The following is a 21312-nucleotide window of genomic DNA, read 5'->3' on the forward strand; positions in this document are numbered from 1 at the left end:
CCTGGCACATAGTAGGTGCTTAATAAATGTTTATTGACTAGAATTAGCTCCCTGTCTCACTGGAAACGTTCAAAGGGGGTTGTCCGGAATGTTACACAATGCATTCCTGAAATGGAGAAGAGATTGGACCAAATTATCCCAATGACCTTCTGTATCCCTGTGATTCTATAACTCTGTGATGCTGAGTTCCCATCTGATAGAAGAGTATCTCACGCGCACACGCGCGTACACACACACACACACACACACACACACACACCCCAGCTTAACCATCCAAGATGTTAAGTGAGCTTAATTCAAGTTACACAAGAAAAATAGAAAACTAATAAGGAATCCATCAAAGATAGGGTCAGCTCAGAACAGAAGCCATGAATGTGCATGGATCATGTACAATCTATCTTTGCACACTCCCCCTGACCTCATCCCCACAACCTCAGTTTATATCTAGGAAATGCAAATGGGAAACGGACTCATGGATTCTATATCATAATACCAGATATAAGACAAGCTTAATTGAATTGAATAAAAAGCACAAAACACAAAGGACTCAGATGTCAGTCCATAGACAGTCCAGAGAATGTGCCTTCCCTCTCCAATGGGCCCCCACCTGCCCAGGACCTAGGAAGCAGTCCTCCTAACTTCTGGTACTATCCTAGGAATGTGGGTCGCTTGCAATGGGAAGGTGCTTAGTATTATATAGAGTGCAGCCCTTTCCTTGAATCTCCGTTATCCACCTAAATAACCATACTGCAATGAGATTTTTCAAGCCCGGAGTGTTTCATGTGCTGCTGTTTAACAGATCGTGAGTCTAGGATCAGAATGAGTGACGCCCTTTATCAGACGTTATGCTGTGTATAGCTGAATAGAAATGCTAGTGTAAATGTCATAAATAGTAAGAGAAAATGGAATTTAGCCCGCATAAATGAGTATAAACCAGAGAACAATGACTCACTCCGTGGGCAGCCCTCTTCTTTCTCACTTTCATTTTCTTTGGCAGAAATAGATGTCATTACAATTAACCTAAAGCATCTTCATTACTTCATTCTCTTGGGGAAACTGACCTATGAGGCAGCAAGAGCGGTAAAGCAGCAATTTGACAGAGTTGGCCGTGTTTACTCAGCACCTGAATTTGCCTTCTACTAAAGCAAATCATGACCTGAAATCAGACCTTTCCAGTCTGATAACGAATGGAGATAACGAACTCCTGAGCTCAGCGCATGGCCCCACATTTTGCATTGCTGAAGACCTCCTTGACCACTGTTGGTGTATCTTAAACAATTATTTAAATTGGGAGAATTTCAAGGCTTGGCTTTTTCTACCTTGATTCTGCTGCAGTTTGTGATGACACCATTAGGTGGCAGTAGGAGTTTCTAGGTTCTTTCCAGTGAACCTGATTATTTTCAAAGGTTTTTTTTTTTTTCCCCTCCTGGTGTCTTACAGACACTTATCAGTTTATCCATACCATGTCTTTGTGACGTCAGTCTGAGAAAGAAAATACCAGGGATGTCCGGAAACTACCAAAAACAAACAGTGCAACTCAAGGGCTTCTGGTTTCCAGTTCACAGTTCAATGATGCTGACTCAGTCTTGAAAATCGTTTATCCTCTGTCCCTCCTCATTTACCTTCCTCTATTAAAAAAATACACCATTTTTATAACTTGTAGTAGTAATTGGATACCCATGCAATTTCATGACATTCCATTCTATGCTGTCAGAATGATGCTGACTTAGATTGGCTAGAAGGCTTGGCAGAGCCCCTGACATAGTGCTTATATTCAATAAAGGCAGATTTTTACTGCTAGCAATAACAATGACAGGATGGGGATGTGACTTATTGTATGTCAGGAAAACCTGTTATCTAAATCTAAAACTTGAGGCTGCCAGTGTTTATTTCAATTTAATACAACCAATATTTAGTATTAAACATTTATGGTTAGTGCACTTTACTATGATTACAAATATGAAAAATCCAACCCAATCCTAGCACTTATTAAGCTAAAAAGAAAAAAAAAACAGTCTCTGCCCTCAAGGAATTTCCATTCCACTGGTGGGGTGGGGACTAGTAAGGAGTCCATGGTTCTTTGAGGCAAGAGACAGCACAAAAATCTAAGGGGATTAGAAAGATTTCTTATAACAGGTAACACAGTGGGAAGCTGGGGATTCTGAGAAGCAGGAGGGAGAAAGGTATGCATTCTGGGCATGAGGGACATCCCCCATAAAACTATGAAGAAGACATACCGAACATCCAGTTCTGGGAACAGCAAGTGGATTGTAGTCCAGACTTTGCAGGGGCTTACACTGTAGTAGAGAACTAAAAGGTGGGTATGCGTAAGATTAATACGAGTGTTGATATGATAAGTATGTCTGGACAACGAAAAACAGAGATTTAAGGAAGTGGAGAAAAAGATCACATTTATGTGAGAGAATCAAAGAAGGAGTCATAGAAGGCACATTTAAGTTGTAACCTGAAAAAAGAAAATTGCTTCAGCAGGTAGAGATGTGGAGAAAGTATATTCCAAATATGGAAGACACCTTGGTCAAATGCATAGAGGTGGGAGAGTGCAAAATAAAATTGGGGGATGGGTAGTACTCAAGATTTTGCTTCATTATCTCATTCTTTGGGAGGCTAATTTCTGGGTAACCACAGAAGTAAATGCCTGGCATCAGGGGAAAACAAACACATGTTATAATTGAAGAGACACATTTCCTTTTGCTTCTTAATTACTGAAAAGCATCATTCAGTCTGTAGAATAAGGAATCTTGGGGCTCCCAATTCCAATACAAGAAACGTCTTTTGTTAATCCATATAACACTATTCTTGGGCATACAGATTCTACTGCCCATCCAGGTGGGATGAGTGACCTGAACCCACATTAAATTCTGGGTTTGGGTTTTCATTCATCTCCTGGGGAGGCCGGGGGGGCAGCATGGTTTTTGTATCAGAGCAAAGCCTTGAGAGTTCCTCTCAAAAGAGTAAAAATTGAGAGGAAGTGAGAGATGGCTTCTCCCTGACCCCACAATGGCAGAAGTTGAAGAAAGGACAACAAACTGCTGGGAGGAGTGGGGCTTTGTTTTTTTTGTTTGTTTGTTTTTTAAACAGTAGTAGAATGAAAGGCTAAAGCCAAGATGGAATTTCCTCTCCTAGGTCAATGGAGAGAAGTGAAAGAAAAAGGTACAAATGACGGTCATTAAGGGAATGTGTTTGCTTGACTGTCTATATTAGTTATAAGAAATTTGTTTTTCCTTTTTTTAATGGGATAAGAGGTGAGAGGGACATAAAACAGGTTTCTGTTCATTAAAAAAAATAGAGGTAGGAGGCTTCTACACATGTGAAGTAATGCCTGTGCTTTCAGATGAGGTCTCTGAATTATTAATTTTAAGTGTTTCAATTTGTTAAAAGAGATCTCTCACAAAGTGAGAATGATCTATAAATGTAAGGTAAAAAAAAAAACAAAACATTTTTTTAATTACGAATACAGAGCCGAAAGACTGAGGCCTTTCTCTGGGGCCTTTCTATGACTTCAGAAAAGAGAACACTCCAGAGCCTATCACATTACAACATTGTCTCTTATTGGAAACCACCCAAGCCCAGGGCTGAAACTAACAAGCCTTTCTGAATGCCCACAGGGTCAACCAATGAAACTCCTCTTTAATACATGGTTAACAACATGTACAAAATGTTCATACACCTTCCATAGTCTTTCCAAGGCACTTCCCCCCCATGTCATTTCCACTTGCCCAGAATCAAGCTCCCTAGCCTCCTTCTTATGAAGAGATCCCACTGAGTCATTCTGTCCATGTGCAAGACCCCTCTGATGCTTCTAATAAACATCTGCGATTGGCTTGGAGAAGTATATTTCCTGTCTCTATCTTCATGGTCTGAGTATGTGGTAGGAAATGCTGGTAGCTTTAGCCAAGCAGAAAGACATTGACTACAAAGGTTTCTTCCTGGTTCTTGGGTGAGAAATCCAATCCCTGACCCATTGCTAAAGAATTTCTCTTTAACTAGGACACATACAATGTGTTATCTATCTGGTGTTTTTGCTACAATACATTCTTTAAAGCATAAACTGAAAACCTTACAATCCCAAGACTAACAAGCTGCGGACCCATTAATGGGACTCTGAGACAGGTAAGGGAGGAGAATGATTGGAATCTGTCGTTTCCCTTCTACCCTGACCTTAATCTAAACCTTGCTCTACAGTGACCCCTAGTGTTACAGTTGAATCCTAAAGAAAAGGATTTGTCCATTCAGCTAACTACCATCATTTTTGCTGCTTCTTTTGTGGATCTCCTTTCCCACAACTACCAAAGTCCGACAGTGAATTTTACAGCCAAGGAGAGCCTTATTTCTCACCCTCTTGAAATGCTTTGGTGGTATGAATTTGGATGAGGAAAAAAATGACACTTTTATTTTCACTAACTCCTGCTCTTTTTTCATTTCTTTGAATTATTCAAAAGCATTATTCTGGCTTCCCCAGACAGCCAAAGGGGTCCATGATCTCTAAGGCCACTATCAGTTGTAAAATTCCCTGGTGTTATGACTTAACACTAGTTCACTTTACCTTGGCGAAAACAAACTATTCTCTCTTCAATTAATTGATATAAAGGGGTTTCAATCTATTCCTATCCGCAGATATAAAAGACAAGACAGCAGCTTATCAAGGCAGTTCATGCATTTCCCTGGTTTCTCCTTTATAAATACATATATGGAATAAATGGCAAAGAAAAAAGGATTTTATAGAGTCTGATAGCATCTGAAAGAAAGTGACATTGGGAAAGTGGGTGTTTCTAAAGGAGCCTTCAAAATCAATACCATAGTCACGCTCAGTGGGCCCCAGAAGAGGAATGGAAAATTCAGCTCGAATTTTCAGTGATTCAGCCCTTTTTGGATTTCTGGGTTTCTATCTTGAGGAGAGGGCAGCTAGGTGGCCGAGTGGACAGAATGCTGGGCCTGGAGTCAGGAAGATCTGAGTTCAAACCTGACCTCAGACACGTCCCAGCTGTGTGACCCTGGGCAAGTCACTTCACCCCATTTGCCTCAGTTTCCTTACTTGTAAAATGAACTGGAGAAGGAAATGGCAAAACACTCCAGTATCATTGCTAAGAAAACCCAAATGGGGTCATGAAGAATGAAACATGACTGAAACAACTGAACAGTAAAAAGAACTGGGAACAAAGAGGGCATCCATTGATGGAGAAGTGGTTAAAGAAGCTTCATGTGAATTGTTACGAAATATGATGCATCAAAGAATGAATGAAAAAAATCTCTAAAGAGCCTACTATGTGTCAGACACTATGCTAGGTGCTGTGGGATGCAAATACCAAAGTGATAAGCAGTGTGTGGCTTCAAGAAGTCCCCACTCTAATAAGGCTTATGCTAGCTGCTGCTCCACCCTCACCTTCATCAACTCTACCCCCTCCAGTTGCTAATCATCCTCTTCCAAGGATGCCTAGAATTTGTTTTGTAGTGGGGGGGGAGGGAGAGAGAGAGGTGTATGTATATATATATATATATATATATATATATATAGAGAGAGAGAGAGAGAGAGAGAGAGAGAGAGAGAGAGAGTTATGTATAGTTATATGACTAAAAATAGTGTTACAGTATTATATATACATATACTGTGTATATATAAACATATATGTGGAGGTATCCATGTATTTATGCATGTGTATATGCTATGGAAGGGAGCAGCTGTGTGGCACCTTGGTTAGAGCACTAAGCTTGGAACCAGAAAGACTCATCTTCATGAGGTCAAATCCAGCCTCAGACACTTACTAGATGGAAAAGTCACTTAACCCTGTTTGCCTCAGTTTCCTCATCTGTAAAATGAGCTGGAGAACAAAATGGCAAGCCACTCCAATATCTCAGCCAAGAAAACCCAAAATGGGGTCATAGAAAGTCAGACATGGCAAAAAAACAACTCTCGATAGAGACAGAGATACATCTTTCAAGGAATCCTCAACACTCACAAGTGTACACACAGGCATGTACATATATATGTTATATACATATATTATCATTCTTAAAGGTGGGATCCATTTTGCTTCAGTCCTTGTGGCTCCATAACTGGCACATAGTGGGTGCTTAATAGATGCTCTCTGATTGACAGAAATGTAAATAGTCCAAAGAAGTAACCCGCTCCCACACACGCAGTTATGTGCCCATAATTATTTTTTTTTTCCTTTTACAAAGTAAGGGTGTTTTGGTGGTTGTAGTTGGATGGGTGGTTGGTTGGTCTTTCAGGACTGCCTCATCTTACCTTACCTAGGCTAGAAGTGCAGTGGCTGCTCACAAGCCCACTCCCTGATGATCAGCATGGAAGTTTTAACTTGCTCCGCTTCCAACATGGACTGGTTTTCCCTACTTAGGCAGCCTGGTGGCCCTGTTTCCAAGAGCTCACCATATAGATGACAGACTTAGTGAGGACCCCCAAAAGGTTTAAGCATCACCGCAGTACCAAACTCACAAACTTAAGCGATTCACTGATGAAACCTCCCCCAGTACCAGGGATTACAGGCATGCATCATCATACCTGGCTCTAAAACATTCAGAGCACAGGAAATCTCTTATGTCCACAGTTCCACGCAACCTAAGAATGTCAGCTCTCAGAAGGGCGCTAGCCATCTTCTAGTCCAATCCCCTTGAGAGATGAGGAAACTGAATAAGAGGAAAGCAACCTTGAAACGAATCCTCTAGAGAAAACTCACATCCAGACACATTCCCTGACTTTCTCAATTGGACATACATTGGTCAAATTCAGGTGGTACTTTTTATGAAATTGTTTATTTTCTGAAATACTCTCTGAAAAATTCTCTGGTGAACTCTGGGAATCTTTACATCACCAGATGAGAAAGGTAACAAAGAGCAGTGGAAACAGTGCTAGGTTTGGAGGGAGAGTTGCTGGATTCAAATCCTGTCTCTGTTGCTGTCTGTCCGTGTAACCTTGGACAAGTCACTTAGTTTCTTGAGGCCTCAGTTTCCTCATCTGAAAAGTTGAGGTATTGATTAGGGACCTTTTGAGGTACCTTTAGGCTCTAGACTGATAATTGTTGATTCTTGTTGGTGCTTGATACAAAACCATTCATCCTCAGAACCTGCTTGGTGACTATTAGCTGCCCCTATGGAGCCAAGCAGAGCCCTTGTCCATTTGGGCTGTTCCTGGAGTCCTTGCAATAAAGTCAGCTAAGCAGTCATTTCTGGCTCCAGTGAATGGGCATTATCTTCTATGGCAGGGTCTCCACCTTCCATATCCCAGCCTAGGACTCAGGTCATTATCTGTGACCAATGAACATCCACTGATAAGGACAAAAGGTTAAGTACAGGAAACAGTGGCATTGTACTTGACAGCCTTCTAATGGAATTTTTTTAAGTAGTCCTCAATACATAGGTATCTTATCAAGTAAGGTTCCAGATACTCAGACCTGGAAACCTTGCCTGAATTGCAGAAACAGGCAGGCCACCTTTCCCTGTTACCCCCAACAAGTCTGAGATATTTCCTTCCTCTTTCCCCGAAGTTTTATCTGTCTTTTGTTTCCACATCAAAGCCCCTTCAGGATCTTCCCCTCCCCTTTCCCCTTTGCAAGCCTTCATATAATAAAGAAAAAAAGTTAGGCAAACCCAACAGACACATCTGGCTCATCTTGTGACAGTATTTCAAGTCATTAAAACTCATTGGAAACTGGTTCACAGACAGAACAGCTGATAGGCAGAGGGGAGAAATGAACCTTCCTGGGCTTGTCAGTCATAGTTATTGTGGAATAAAGTGGAACAAGATAATTGGATCTAAATGCTGGGGGGAAGGGGATGAAGGAATGAAGCACTCTGGGAAGAAGGGAGAGGAAGGATCAGCTTCTGTTCAAAGTCATTCCTTAGCTTTGACTCAAAGCTTGACAATTCGATTTTTTTCCCTTGAATTGCATTGTTATTAAAGATTTACCCAAGTAAGGAAGATCCCAGGTTCCCCCCATACCCCACAACTCACCCTTCTGTCATTGCACTTCCATTCAATACAGAAAATCATTCTGACCAAGGACTGTTGGGAATTTTAGAAGGTTGACTCTACACCAATGGTTATAAAAATGGATTTCTACAACATCTCCTCCTCCTCGTCAGGATCTCTGGCCTCCCAATTCCTCCCTATCCTCCCAGGGGAGCTTCCTCATGAACGTTTCCTTTTCCTCCATAAGCTTAATAATTTTAAGGATGTCTTACCTTTACTTCAGCTTTTTCTATAGATTCTTAGCACAGTGCCTAGCACATAGTAGGTGCTTAATAAATGCCTGACACTGTAGGATGGCTGAGAAGCTGGGAGAAGGCTTATTTCCAGTCACATATATGCAATTAAAGATTCAATTGTGTGATAAGACCCAAAGGATTTGAAGGGCACAGGAAAAAAAATATACTAAGTCTTAGACTGTGAACTCCATGAAATGGGCTTGGAAGCATAGGATGCCTATAAACTTAGGAAATAACTGAAAGTTAAAAGTACTTCCTAATCCAAAGTAAAAGAAACATTTGGGATAAACCCATCAACTCAACAGAAAGAACGAAGTTCAAAAGGCAGATTGAAGCTTTGCTTGGGAGTCCTCTGCCCGCCTTTTAGCCCCTACTTGGCTATGGTAGGTCAATAGCATCAGCTATAAATGGATGAATGAAAAGGCATTTATTAAGCTCTTACTCTGTGTTCTGCCTCTACCATATACTGGTTGTAAAGCCTTGAGCAAGCAAGCACTTAATGTCTCAGTACTCTAGGCAAATCTTGAAGTTTATAAATTGCAGAGAAAGGATTGATTGAACTTGTTACAGGGTATTTTCCCACCTGGGAAGTCTGTTCCACAGTGAAATGAATGACAGGTCTAGTCCTTATTCCTACCCTTACTCTGGGCCAAGCATTGTGCAAAGAGCAGAGAATACAAATAGAAAATCAAATCCATACTCCTTAGAGAGATTACCAATATTACCAATACCAGCTGAGAGGTAGATAGAAAAACCCTGAGGTCATGAGGGCACATCAGCAAGCCAGATTGGAAATACCCATGAGTGCAGAAGACATGGCAGCTGGTAAGATGATCAGGACTGAAGAACTTTATGACTAAAGAGCATCTTTTGCACTCTTATCAGAAGAAAGGCTTAACAGTTATTAGACAAGAGACTGGTAGACAAGAGACAAGATGACCAACAGCATGTATTCCAAAAAAATGAAGGCTGGAAACTGGTGGCAAAGCTCTCTAGCCATAAAACCATTAGAGGCTTCCATCAAGTGAAGTAGCAGATCACCATCCAGCAGCAACCCCAGGAGAGCAGAGGGGAGTAACACCCAGCAGAGACTGATCAGCTTGCAAGACCAGCAAGAAAAAGGGCCAGGGCACCGTGATGCTATGACAATGGGACCTCAGGGCCTGACAGCATCAGAAGCATGAATGGCCCCTCTATGCATATACACTGCTTTCTTTACTTCCTTCCTCTTCACTTGATATATTCTTCCTTAGATATATCCACTAATCCATTGCTGCGGGCATTTGTAAGAGAATATACCCTGGGTTTATGAGAGAGCTATTTTATTGCTAGTGTTTTTTGTATGCTATTTTATTAAGTGTCTTTATTTAAGAGTAATTATGACTACTGACTATCTCGTGTAAGTAGACACATAGGCGGGGGCTCACACTCCATGGTTTTCAGTAGATGTAAAACCAGAGTACTTGGACCTTGGGGTTTTCTTTTGTTTTTCTTTTTTCTTCCCTGGGGGAATCTTAATTTTGAAGGGTTCTATATATCAAACCCTGAAACACTTAACTCATCTCTTTTTGGATAATTTTATAAGACATTTATCCTAGGAATTTGAACATATCAGATTTGTAGGCATTAATTTCAAACAGGAAACTACCCAGATCATCTTTTATTCTGTTTTTTTGAAAGCTTAAATTAAAAATTAGTTTTCCATTCTCAGGAGGGAGCCATTCACCACCCTTACCAAAAAATCATAAAGTATCATGATCTTCACTCCCATTTTGCAGTAGAGATAAGGACATGGAGTTTTAAAGAAAATAAAAGTTTGGAAAGGATTTCTGGATTACCATCTCTTACTTCTGTTTCTTTGAAGGCTCTCATCAACTATTATATTAAAGAGAACTTCGTAAAGCAGCTACATTAATTTCTTCTGTGAATGGTAATTAAAGGGTTTATTTTCTTTGTGAAATAAAATATACTCATATTTTCTCCTATATAGTTCTTCCTCATTAGACCACTATTATATTCAAAATAGTGGAGAAAGGGAGAGCTCTAGTTGCTTGAATCTTCTCATTAACTGAGAGTTATTATCTAGACCAGGTGTACTTAGCTAGGTGTAGTTAGGTTAGAGGATTTCAGGCAGCCCAAACAAATCTTAGCCCTCAGTTGGCAGTTTATTCATGGTGTACAAAGAAATTTAGCAGGTACAGATCACTGTATACAAAAATGTACAAGATCCATGGGCTTCTATCTCACTGACATTCTGAAGTCCCCACTTTTGTTTCAAAGGGGAGAATAAAGTCACCCAAGAACTCTACCAGGCATCTGACTAGCTCTAGATGGCCCAACTATATTACAGGACTATAAAATTTTATTTTGAGATAGAGAAAAGGGATATCAGTACTCCAAGCTAAGGTGAGAAAAACCCACCTGCCAGATATTCCTAACTAGACTCTAACCTGTCATATCAGATAAGCTTGAGTGCAGGAATTGGCAGAATCTTTTTAGTCAGAGAACACACTCATGTCTAGCTACTCCCTAATATTTACCAATCATTTTAGCTATTTCTGACTGTATATTCCCCCACCTTTAGGTGAAAAGGACCAGTCCAAACAGTCTACATAACAAGGCTAGCAACTGTTCTGAGGTTTCATCAGATCTATAACTGTGAATTGTTATTTCTGGGGCAAGAGGCAGAAAACGTACCCTTGGCTCAAGGTATGTGGCCAACACCCTGGAACATGGGTATCAGAGTAAGAGGGAGAAACTAACCCCTGTGGATTATTTGGTAGCTTCTGGTACAATCCAATCTACAAAATACATATCAGGTACTTTCTAAACACTGAGATAAGGGAGGGAAATACAAAGACAAAATGAAAATAGCCCTACCCTCAAGGAGGTTACATTCTGGGTTCAGTGGTACAGGGAGAGGTGGCGGCGGGGGGGGGGGGGGGAGCATATTGAGTTCCATGTTGGTCACATTGACTTTGAGATACCTAAGGGCTATCCAGTTGGAAATGTCCAGTAGGCAGTTGATGGTATGGGACTGGACTTCAGAAGATGGATTAGGACTCCCTAGATAAATCAGCATCATCTGTAAATAAATACATCTTTGAATATATTCATTGAAGCTGATGAGATGAGAGACAGAATCAGAGAGTTAGAGAGAAGCAGGTTAGAAGGAAAAAAAGACATCATGTAACTTCCCATTTTAATGAATTATCCTTAATAACTAGAAGTTAGGCAGTTCCAAAATGGTAGGTGTGAGTTTCTCTACCAAGCAGCCCCTGTCTTCCACCATCACTATCTCTATTTACATGAGGGCACTTCCAGCTCTCCTTATTCATTGTGATGGTGGATAAAGCCTCACCCTAAGCATGGGCTGATCTCGGGTCTGGACCCTTGATGAAGCAAGAAGGTAGTGAGATGGAGTACTTTCCAGGTATCTGAATGAATAGACATCTGCCAGAATGACCTTATCTTCGACCTTGGGGAAGGGTGGGGGGGGGTGTAATTTATGAAATCTCTCTGATCACTTACCTGTGTAGCTCCAGGCTTCCTCTTTTTTTCTGGAGACCACCCCCTGAACAAATTAGACAAGCTTCCTTCATAGACTTTTCATTTAGGCTGTGCTGAGACACACCTAATTTAACCATTATGATTGACTTGACCAGGTTGTCAAGCCTTTGCTCATGCTCCAGAGGAGAATGTTTCAAGAGACCTGAGAGATAGACTCAAGTTGCTAACATTGATATCCAAGATGGTCCTTCCATTCTTTTGGGACATATGGGGAAGAAATGAAGATGTGGAAAAAGTTATTGCCAACATAAACAGCAAATGGAAGGTCACCAACAGGAAGCACTCAAAGCATGCACAACCTACATCTAGGACAGGACCTTCTGGCTGCCAGAGCATATTCAGGCTGGAGACAAAACAGGGTGACTTTCTATTTTCATCCCTTTTTGCAGTGTTTGAATAGGGTTGGTATTTGAACCTGATGATTTCCATTGGCCTTGGGACATTTACCCTCGTGGGTATGAAAGGTTTCGTTTCTTAAGCTGGCAAATATAATAAAGTTGCTAATTGGTTGAAAGAAGAAGAAAAAAAAACAAGCAAGTTTTACCATTGCTCTGGGATGTGTACTCCCAATAATATTATCTAGAATCCCTTCAGCAGGGGCCACTGTGGAGCTGGATGAGCTAGCTAGGATCTGAACCTCAGAATGACTCTTCTCTAGCCCCTTTAAAAGAACCACAGCTGTTCTCCAAATCCTTCTGAGAGCAATTAAGCCACACCTGGCCATGAACTCTAACTGCAAGCCAATAAGGCAGCACCAATAGCAGCATTATCAAGAATAAAATGGTTAGACGGGTTTAGTCCTCGAGACCTGGTGGAAAGTTTCCAACGTGAGCACAAACTAGAGATTGGTGAATGGGTGACAGCTGAAATCAAACCAATCAGCCAACCCACCATTTTCTTTCTTCCTATTTTCAAAATGACTTTTGATCGGAGTGTGGATAGTCTATGCTGCTGCACAGATAACAAGGAAACATAGAACTGGCCCCATTCCCTGGCTTTCCTATGATAGCTAAGGGAAAAAGAAGCAATAAATGAAAATTAGGTTCCAAGAATGGGGAAGAGACATATGACCTAAGACACCAAAAAAAAAAAATGGTTCTGATGGGAGTGTTGTCTTGTTTTCTTTTGTTTCATTTTTTTTTGAGTAGGTAAAAAAGGCCCTCTTTTGTCTGATTTCTTATCTAACCTAATCACTGAATGGGTGTTGCCTCAGGTAAACTGAGACCTGGGAAAGACCATTGCTGAAAAAGGCCAAGGTTTCCCACTGCATCCAGGGCCATCTCTAGTCATACTGATCTACGTAGATGGAGAGGTTGTGAACAATAGAGGGAAAAAAGGAGGAAAAAAAGTAGAGAGGGTAAGAGAACAGAAGGAAGTTCTGAAGAAAAAAGACCAACAGGATACTTGGAAAACAATATGTTGAATTCATTAGACACATTTTTATGTAGACAGAATGGATATTTGATCATGAAGTATAAAACTTAGCATCATAGGGATCTTAGAGGTCATCTAATCCAACCCCCTGGTTTTACAGGTGAAGAAATTAAAGTTCAGAGAAATTAAGTCACTTGTCCAAGGTTACACAGATAGTGAGTGAGGCAGAATTTGAGCCCAAATCTTCTGAATCAAAATCCTTTATTCTTTCCACTGTAACAGGACAGATCAGATTAAAGTCAACAGCCAGCAGACTAAGTGAATCTCAGTATGGGCCACAGTCAGTGAATAGCAACCTCTAAACCAAGAAGGGTCCTTTTTGAAAGTAACCAATTTAAGTATGATCAGACAGAATCAGTGATGAATTTCTTGAGGGAAAAACTTCTTTTTTCAATTTTTCATAGATTCTACAAACTTTATTCAAATAACTATGAGAACAAGCCCCAAAATATGAATTCCAACTTCAAATCTGGAAATACTTGAAGATTTTTTTTCTCTAAGTACTCCATCCCACTTTCTAAAGTTTACTTGTGGTAGAAGCAGCCAAGTAAATAGACCATAGACCATCAGAAGATCATTCATTAGCATTTCTTAGGGGGAAGTCATCTGAAAGACACAAGGGGGAGGTGGAGCCTTTCAATGAAGGGATGATCTTAATCCAGTTGAGAAATGTCAACGTTTTTGAGTTGAAGAAAAACAACATGCTCTGAATGAGAACACTTGATTGATGGCTTCGGAAAGGCACAAAAGCGTTGCTGAGATTTGTTCTTGTGTCTTTTGTGATGTATCTGAATCATACAAAATAATGAATGTGTCAAGGTTGTTGGGAGGGATTTGAGCAGGCAGAATAACTGAGGTTCAAAAGTCTTGTTGTCTTTGTTCAACACAGCAGTTGTGAGATGTCCTAGAAGTTTGATGGGCATTCAAGTCACATACAAAATTTCAAGCAGAGGAAGACAAGTAGGATTTGTAAGAGACAAAGAAAATACTTATTAGATGCAAGGCTCTGAGCCCACTTCCACAAACCTATATATTTTTTTAATGACTAGATTTTGTTCATTTTAAAGGATGTTTCTAAATTTATGCCCACACTAACACAGTCCAGAAGGGTTCTTTTGTTTTACACACACACACACACACACACACACACACGTGTGTGTGTGTGTGTGTGTGTGTGCACATGTGTAATTCCGTGGTCTTCTTGACTTCAAGGTCAGCTCTCTATGCATGGCCCTATGATCCTACGATGATGGGAGTGGGGGTAGAATTATAGGGGAGGAAGGTAATGGAACATATAACCTGGACATAAAGAATCATTATCGTTCACACAAATAACCACCCCCCACCCCAGGAGTTCCTTATATCACTGAAATTACAGGTCTAGATCCTAGCCTTAATGAGTTAGTCAGGTAACATTTATTAAGTGCCTACTATGTGCCAGGAGTTGTGCTAAGCCCTGGAGATACAAAGAAAGACGAACAGTAAAACAAAACAAAAATCAGTCTACTCTCAAAGAACTCACAGTCTAAAGGGGGAGCCCACATGCAGACAGCAGCAGGAAGGAGGAGATGAAGAAAAGAAGAAGAAGAAGAAGAAGAAGAAGAAGAAGAAGAAGAAGGAGGAGAAGAAGAAGATGGTGATGATGATGATGATGATGATGATGGTGACGATGATGAAGGAGAAGATGAAGGAGGAGGAGGAGGAGGAGAAGGAGAAGACAGAGAAGCTTTATAACCTTGACATTTTAAGAGTTACATTGTAGGTTTTGTAATTGTCTCTCCACTGGCATTTCCCAAATGATATTTGAATTCTTGCCCTCCTTTTTCAAGTCCAAAAGCCTCTTTATTTTGATAGCAAATTGGAGATTTACTGTATTTCTTTAAAGGAGTGAAGAGGAAGCAGGGTTATCTGTGAAACTCTGGAAGAGATCATTAATCCATGCAGTCTTTGGCAGGACTTTTTTTAATTGCTTGTTTAAATATTTTGTAGCCTTACTTTCATCCTCCAATGGATTTCTACCTATGCAGATAATGTCCCCTCATCCTGTGCAGAATCTTGTCTAAATCTTTCTATGAATCCTTAATAGAGGATTGTAAAATCATAGGATCATGTCTTGAGGTAGAAGAGACGTCAGAGGACACCTATTCCATTTCTTCTCATTATGTAGTGAGGAAACTGAGGCCTGTTATGCCGGTAAACATGAGACATGAGACTTGAACCCTGGGCTTCTGACACCTGAGGAATGTGCTGGAGGACTTCCATGGGTTTATACATTCATTCATTCATTCACTCATTCATTTAACACATTTACTAATACAAGTGAATTGGATTTAAGTGAGGCAGGACTGTGCAAAGCCATTAGTCTCACTCTCTCCTCTGGAACCATCTGGGTCCAGTGGCAAGATATAGATCAGGATGACTGGAGATGGCCCTGGACATTGAGTTAATTGGAGGTGAAATATATCTTCTTCTTAGAGACAGCTGCAAGGCACTGTGGATAGAGCACCACCTGCCTAAAATCAGGAAGACCTGAGTTCAAATGTGACCTCAGATACTTAATAACTGTGTGACCCTGGGTCAAGTCACTTAATTTCTGTTTGCCTCACTTTTCTCAACTGTTAAATTAAGATAATAGCATCACCTCCCTTCCAGGGTTGTTGTATCTAATAAGATAATATTTGTAAAGTGCTTAGCACATAGAAGGCACTTTATAAATGTTAGCCATTACTACTACTACTAAGTCACGACATCTGCTTCCTGATGTCATGGTCTGTTACGGGCTCCCGAAGCCTCGCAACTATACTCGGGGTTTCCCCCAAGCCCCAGGCCTTTGCCTAGCAAAGGACCTGATCTCGGGGACAATAAATGGGGAGGGAGCCGAAAGATGGTGAATGACTCCGTTTATCATTTCAGCAAGCAGCACTTTTATATCTTTAGTGACATAGGTACATTCTTTGGTTACGTGGGTGAAGGACAGGTAAAAATCAAGACACCTGGATACTAGCAACACCCCAACTCCGCCTACTCTCCTCCCCTTCTTTTCCTGCGCTAACCCGAAGCTCCCTGCGGATAAGCAGTCAAAGTAAAGAACAGGAAACTCCATGTGCTCTGGCAAGCCCGGTCAGAGAACCGGAAGTTCCATGTGGTCAGGCAGGTCTGGGCAAAGACCTGGAATTGCCAGGGAGGCAACAAAGGTGAGACCCCTCCTCCTGGCTCCACCCATATCTCAGAGCCCTGAGTTTGTCTCAGCAGGCTCCTGGGCGTGAAGGTCCGAGGAGGACAGGGCTCGGCTCTAACTCGGCCCCTAAGATGGTCCTCTTTTAGAAGGAATGACAAACAATGACAACAATTTACTAATAGTAACAACAATTCCAAAGCAGCATTCTGTTACCTCCAATTCTTGCCGCATGTGTGCGCTTCTGTCGACTAAACCTTGAAATCCCTTCACAGCGTCATTCTATCATTCTGTCTCTCTCTTCTTTTTTTTTAACAGCCAAACTCTTAGACAAAGCTGTCTATTCTTTGGGCCTCAGTATTATCGAGTTCCACTCACTTCCTGAAACTTACCAGTCCAGCTTCGAATCCTACCACTTAACTGAAAATGCTCTCTCCAAAGTCACCAGCAATCTGGCAATTAAAAAGTCCAGGGGCCTTTTCTCAGTCTTCATCTTTCTCAACCTATCTGTAATTTTTGACTTGACCACTTACTCCTCCTAGAATCTATCTCCTCCTAGACATTTGTGATACCTCTCTGTGATACGAAAGATGATAAAGGTTCCCTTCTTCTTTGTCTTAGCAGTACTTAACCTCCTTTGTGGATTCATCACCCATGTGCCACTCCTTCTGCGTGGGTCTGTCCCAGGGCTCTATCCTTATCCTCTCTCTCTCTCTCTCTCTCTCTCTCTCTCTCTCTCCTTCTGTGTGTGTCTCTGTCTTTCTCTCTGTGTGTGTGTCTCTCTCTGTCCCTCTCTTTCTCTCTGCGTGTGCCTGTCTGTCTGTCTCTCTCTTTGAGTCTCTCTGTCTCTGACTCTATGTCTCTCTGTCTGTGCCTGTCTCTGTCTGTCTGTCTGTCTGTCTGTCTCTCTCTCTCTCTCTCTCTCTCTCTCTCTCTCCCCTTTTCTTCCTGTACAAGTCTTGAATCACAAAACCACATGTAGAATATCCTTCGCCTTCAATGTCCCATAGAAATCTGTAACTCAACAATCTCAAAACTAAAGGATGATCTTCCACTTGAAACTCACTCCTCTTCCTATCTTTTCTATTTCTATCAAAAGTCTCACCTCTATTCTAGTCGCTCAGATTTACAACCCAGCAGTCATACTTACCTCTTCCCGTTCCCACACCTGTGATAATGCAATCAGTTGCCAAGTCTGATTTTCTCTCTTTAATGTCTCCATCTTTCCAGTCCCATGCCTACCATCCGAGTTCAGACCCTCACTGCCTCTCACTTGTTCTATAGCAATAGGCTCCTAATTGATCTCTCTAGTTCTAGTCTTTGCTCTTCCTTGCCACCCATCATAGAGCTGCCAAAGTGATGATCCTAAAGCCCTGGTCTAGAGATGTCACCATCATGTTCATGAAGCTTTTGAAGATCTTGAATGCCTCTGAAATAAACTTTAGATAACTTTAAGAACATTTTGATTAACATCAAATGGGGTATAAAATGAAGAAATGTACAATTACCCAAGTGATCAAGGAGGTTGTCCTGAATAGAATTCAAATCAAAGAGGAATTCCATATAGGTTTTTGGGTCCTTGAATTACTCCTATTTGTGAATGAAATTGCACTGGTTGAATCAAGTCTCAGACCACTGAAGAGCTACTTAAAGGAGGTCTGGAATCATTCTACCAAGTTTGGCCCAACTATTAACCTACTGGGCAGCTAGGTGGTACAGTGGATAGAGTGCCAGGTTTGAAGTAAGGAAACCTGAGTTCAAATCTGGCTTAGATACTTGATAGCTGTCTGACCCTGGGCAAGTCATTCGTCCTGTTTGCCTCAGTTTCTTCATGTATAAAATGAGCTGGAAAAGGAAATGGCAAACCACTCCCATGTCTTTGCCAAGAAAACCCCAAATTGGGTCACGAGGCATTGGACGTGATTGAAACAACTGAACAATAAAAACATCAACCTACCAGATGAATTTGCTTACTGACTAGACTATGATATGCAATCAGATTGACAGCCCATAGAACCCTTACACTGGTACACATATTTTGGACTAATCATTGTTCAGTGACTTTTCAGTTGTGTCTGACTCTTTGTGATACCATTTGAGATTTTCTTGGCAAAGATACAGGAGTAGTTTTGCCATTTCCTTCTCCAGCCCATTTTACAGATGAGGAAACTGAGGCAAACAGGGTGAAGTGACTTGCCCAGGATAACACAGCTAGTAACTGTCTGAGGCCAGATTTGAACTTTGGTCTTCCTGACTCTAGGCCCAAGGCTCTAACCAATGTGCAGCCTAGCTGACTGGACCAATAATACAAACAGAAAAGGAGTTGAGACTAAAATTGAACAAGAAGAAACTGGAAATGTTCTTGAAAAACTTCCTAGTTCTTTTCTCCATAATTGCCTGCTCTTCAGTTCCAGTGTGTCATGAGCTGTCAACGAAGTTGGAAAATTAGTCTTTTGAGTTAAGCATCAAAATTCATCTAGGTCTTCTAAGGACAATTTTGTCCAAGGTTACCTAACTATAATACACATTAAGTTATCAGAACATATACCATGTCTTATAATATATAAATCAAAACTAATGACAATCCTCTACATATTAGAATTTTCAAAGTCTACTATTAGTTTTTTTTTAATTTATTATTTTTAAAGTTGGTATGATGACTTAAATTAATGCTCAGACCTGAGTAGAAAATTCTAAGGCTTGCCTTTAAACTCTCTTTCGTAAACATGGAAAAAAAAACACAGACTCTTGACTCTTTTATGTGGGACAATTTATCCTATTCAATCTCCCTCCTCCTTTTTCTTCCTGTGCAATTTTCTTTCTCACCCCTTTATTTTTTTGGGTGTCATCTCATCAAAGTCACCTTATATCCATACCTTCTGTCTACATATACTCTTTCTAATTGCTCTTATAGTAATGAAGTTGTTAAAAGTTACAAACATTGTCCTGCTATATAATGTGAACAGTTTAACCTCATTGAATCTTATGTTCTAACTAAACTGAAACTAAAGTGAAAGAGTACTAAGACATGTAGTTAGCACACACTATATCATTCCTTAGTTACCCTGAGAACATAAAAGCACAGTTACTTTTTAAAAATAAATAATTTAAAAATAAGATCAATATTTAAAAGTCAAAAAGGAGAACTAAGGAATACAAACAAAACAAAACCAAAATCGTTGCTATTCATGTGCAAATAAGAGGCTATTTCTCCACAGGCATTGAATGAATATAATTTTTATTTGACATTTTGCACTCAATTATAACCCTTTACTTTCCTATTTAATTGTTTAATCAAGTTTTTTATGCAAATTTTGATTTTTTGCTAAATTAAGAGACTTTTGGCCTAACTTTTGGAAGATTTATTGACTCTCCGCAAATTTCTGGCAATGGAAGAAAACTGTACAACTGCTATTGTCTCATATTTCATACAACATACAAGCAGAAGCAGAATGACTAATTAAAAAACAAGGAAAGAGGATTATGAGACAAAAAAACGTAGGAATTATAACCATGGCATGAAGAGTTTTGTGGCAAATTACAAATCAACACTAGCTTTTTAAATGGAAGTCATCCAAAATTAACATCTGTAGCTTCAGAAGTCTTGGGATCCCAAGAGCCTAGAAGTTTCTGGATAAGGCAGTTGAATTCAAATCTAGTCTATACATTCACAAAGGAAATACAGTATTTTTGGTTATCTCAACAATCTGACATACTGGAAAAATCCAAATATGAAAAATAGGCACAAAAGAAGTTTTCTTTTCTTTTTAAATGAAGAAAACAGATGAATTATCTGTTGATACACTAATTAAAAGTAACAAAGAAAATATTTATAAGAATCTGAACAAAACTAAGCATACAGGTGCAATATTGAGCAAATTTTGATTTGATTATACATAGACATCAAGAAACATTTTCATTTATAAAGTATTTCAAATTGCCATTATTATTCTAATGCTCCCCAGTTATCAATAAGATGACCTTTGCTTTGCCTTCTAATGCTGACCAATTTTCTGGGTGACTTGATACTCCACCTGGAACTGTTTCCTGAGCTGGTCAGGTTGGTGTATTTAGTGGAAACTTTAGTCTCATCTTCCCAAACTGGCCATGAGAGATGGTCCCTAGAAGGGTCACCTACATCAGTAAGTAGATCTTCAAGAGTAATCTGAGGTGACTCCCATCCCTCGATCTCATCTGGTTTCTTAGATTGCATATTCTGTTTTAACACCAAACTGTCCCAAAATCCACATTTCTTTTCAGTCTTCACATCTTCTTTTATTCTTGAGTTAGTTCCTTTAAACTTTGGAGATTTGCATTTTTCTAGTGGTTGCTGTTCATCATCTTTATTAAACATTGAGGTCACTTCTTTCCAACCTCGGAAACTGGCTCCCTGAACCTTCGTGGCAAGTTGAGACACTGAGGAGGTAAATTCATCTTGAAGTAACTGGTCCTTGTTCTGGGAGGAGGCAGTGGCCGCGGTTTGCCCTCTCCTCGGCTCTCGTCTTCCTCGGGAGAATCATCAGAAGCACTTTGCTCTTGCTCAGTTTCCACATGCTACAGTAGGGTTGGGGGCATTCTCTTCCCCACCCCTCTTTAAACTTGCTGGAATTCCGTCGGTCACGGTGACTGGTTGAGGATCCGTAATTTTTTTTTTGTGGGTTTATGATTTCAGTGAGGGGCCCCCACCGCCGGCTAGAACCCAGAGCCGGAGCAGAAGCCAGAACCACTGGAGTCTCTGCCACCAGCCGGGGGCTCCGCCATGTTAGTTCATCAACAGATTTTTTCAATTTCTATTTTGCGTTCTGGTTCTTCTTTCTTTTTTTTTTTTTTATTGTGTGTAATTTATTTAAGATTTTTTGTTTTCAGCACTGATTTTCACAAGACTTTAAATT

At 40.4% G+C, this 21312-nt stretch overlaps 1 pseudogene; it reads right to left on the reverse strand.

Moving 5' to 3' along the window:
- Positions 1–20366: 20366 nt before the first annotated feature.
- LOC118845548 lies at positions 20367–20973 on the reverse strand (annotated as a pseudogene).
- Positions 20974–21312: the final 339 nt, after the last annotated feature.

The sequence above is a fragment of the Trichosurus vulpecula genome, chromosome 4 (genome assembly GCF_011100635.1).
Source record: "Trichosurus vulpecula isolate mTriVul1 chromosome 4, mTriVul1.pri, whole genome shotgun sequence".
Classification (NCBI taxonomy): Eukaryota; Metazoa; Chordata; class Mammalia; order Diprotodontia; family Phalangeridae; genus Trichosurus; species Trichosurus vulpecula.